This window comes from Rhincodon typus, chromosome 28 (genome assembly GCF_021869965.1).
Source record: "Rhincodon typus isolate 14 chromosome 28, sRhiTyp1.1, whole genome shotgun sequence".
Classification (NCBI taxonomy): domain Eukaryota; kingdom Metazoa; phylum Chordata; class Chondrichthyes; order Orectolobiformes; family Rhincodontidae; genus Rhincodon; species Rhincodon typus.
This window is the reverse complement of record NC_063359.1, coordinates 3,779,801-3,782,951: the sequence shown is the minus strand read 5'-3', so window position 1 is coordinate 3,782,951 and position 3,151 is coordinate 3,779,801.

Sequence of the window (3,151 nt, the reverse complement as noted above, 5' to 3'; positions counted from 1 at the left end):
TAAATCTTTTCTGCACTTTTTCTAATTTAATAATATCCTTTCTGTAGTAGGGCAACCAGAACTGCATGCAATACTCCAAATGTGTCCTTACCAATGTATTGTACAGCTGCAACAAGAAGTCCCAACTCCTATACTCAGTGCTCTGACGGATGAAAGCACGCATGCTAAAAGCTGCCTTCACCACCCTGTGTACTTGTGACTCCACTTTCAAACAGCAACCTGTACCTCTAGATCTGTTTGTTCTATACCACACCCCAGGGCCCTACCATTGACTGTGTAAGTCCTGCCCCGGTTTGACTTACCAAAATGCAAATAACCTTCTTCACTGTCCACTATACCACCAACCTTGGTGTCATCCACAAACTTGCTACCATACCTCCTAAAGTCTCATCCAAATCCTTTACATAGATGACAAACAATAGTGGAACCAGCACCAATCACTGTGGCATAGGCCTGCAGTTGAAAAATAACCCTCTACTAGCACCTTCAAGCCAATTTTGTATTCAGTTGGCCAGCTCTTCCTGGATCCCATGAGAATTAATTTTACTCAACAACCCACCATGCAGTACCTTGTCAAAGGCCTTGCTAAAGTCCATTGCACTGTCCTGGTCTACTTTCTTGGTCACCCCTTCAAACTTAATCATATTAATAAGACACGATTTCCCATGCACAAAGCCATGCTGACTATCCCAAATGAGTCCTTGCCTTTCCAAACCCCTAAAGATTCTGTCTCTCAGAATCCCCTCCACCAACTTAGCTACCACAGATGTTAGGCTCTCTGGTCTGTAATTCCGAGGCATTTCCCTGCAGTCTTACTTAAATAATGGCATAACATTCACCATCCTCCAATCTTCTGACACTTCACCCGTGGCTGCCGATGATACAAATATCTCCGCTATTTCCTCCCTAGCTGCCCACAAAGTCCTGGGATACACTTCAGGTCTCGGGATTTATCTACCTTAATGCATTTTAAGACTTCTAACATCTCCTCTTCTGTAATGTGGACTCTCTTCAAGACATCACTGTTTATTTCCCCAAGTTCCCTAGGATCCATGCCTTTCTTGACAGTAACTACTGATGAGAAATATTCATTTAGGATTTCAGCCATCTCTTGTGGCTCACCACATGGATGACCTTGTTGGTCTTTAAGAGGCCCTATTCTCTCCCTAGTTACTCTTTTCTGCTCATGTACTTGTAGAATCTCTTTGGATTCGCCTTTACCTTACCTGCCAAAGCCATCTTGTGTCCCCTTTTAGCATTCCAGATTTCTCTCAAGTGTACTCGGACACATTCTATACTCCTCAAGGAATTCACTCGATCCCAGCTGCTTTTACATGCCTTATGCCTCCCTCACTTTCTTGACCAGGGCCTCAATAACTCTAGTCATGCAGGGTTCCCTACTCCTGCCAGCCCTACAATTCACTCTAACAGGAACATGCTGGCCCTGAACCCTCATTAACTCATTTTTGAAAGCTTTCCCCTTACCAGGCGTCTATTTGCCTGCAAACAGCCTCCCCTAATCAATTTTTGAAAGTTCCTGTCTGTGATTATCAAAACTGGTTTTGTCCCAATTTAGAACTTAAACTTGTGGATCACATCCATCCTTTTCCATAGCTATTTTAAAACTAATGCAATTATGGTCACTGGTACCCAAAATGCTCCCATACTAACACTTCAGTCACTTGTCCTTCATTATTTCCCAAGAGGAGGTCAAGTTTTGTCCCTTCTCTAGTAGGGCCATCTATGTACTGCATGAGACATTCTTCCTGAACACACTTATCAAATTTATCTCCATCCAAGCCTTTGGAGTATTAGGACATTCACAATGCTGTAAGGAAAACAGTTCCAGATTTTAACCCAGCAATGAAGGAATAATGATAGAATCCCAAATCACAATAGTGTTAATTATTTTCTCTTAAAAATATCTATAGAATCTGTTACTTTTTTTTAATATTTCTAGCTAGCTTTCTCTCATACTCCAAATTTTTCCTCATTATTATGTGTTAGCCATTGGAACACATGTGTGAACATACAAATTATGGGCATGAGTTGCTATTCAAACCCTCCAGCCTGCTCCACTGTTCAATAAGATCACAGCTTATCTGATTGTAACTTAAATCACATTCTCGTCCATCTCTGATAACCTTTCAATAGCTTGCTTAACAAGAGTCTACCTACTTTTGCCTTATGAATATCCAAGGATTTTGCTTCCACTGTCTTTTCAGGAAGAAAGTGCTAAAGACTCATGACCTTCAAAGGAAGAAAAAAGCCTCACCTCTGTTTTAAATGTGCAACCTCTGATTTTAAATAGTGATCCTTTGGGTCTGAATTCTCCCATAAGAAGGAACATCCCTTCTACATCTCCCATGTCAAAACCCCACCATGATCTTGTATGTTTCATTCAAATTATCTCTTACTCATTTAAACTCTAGCAGACACAAGCATAGCCTGTCCAACCTCTCCTCACAAGACAAATCCCCCATTCGAGGTGTTAATCTGTAAATCTCTGAACTGCCTCCCATGCATTTACAGCCTTTCTTGTATCAGGAGGCCAATAACAATAAACACTGTATCAGAATCCACAGTGCATTCAAAACCAAACAGATGAACTCATAGTGCACACAGAAATAAAGAGGTATAATTTGATAAACATTACAGACATGACTACCGGATGACATAGATTGGGACCTAAATATTGAAGAGTACATAACATTTAGGAAGGACAAAGCTAAGAAAACTTGGAGGGTTGGCTCTGTTAGTGAATGATGGGAATAGCATATAAAGAACGGTGACCCACGTTCAGGAAACTTGGACATGGAAGCATTTTAGTAGAGATGATAAAGGCATGAAGTTGTCTATAGGTGTGGAGACCAATACTGTGGCCTGTATTCCAGATGTGGTCTCACCATTGTCCTGTATAAATGATGCATTACAGTCAATTTTGATTTTTTAAAATTTTCTGTCCAGTCTTCTGAACTGCCACCTGTCTGCTCAATCACCTGCTTTTTCTTTAAATTTGATATCACCTTGATTTCTTTTTATTTATGGAGAGTTGGGTTGACCTCTCCTTGCAATTTTTCTTTCTCACCAAAATGTATCTGTTCTGTGCATTTTGTAATATCCATTGCATGCCTGCTATGGATTTCTGTTG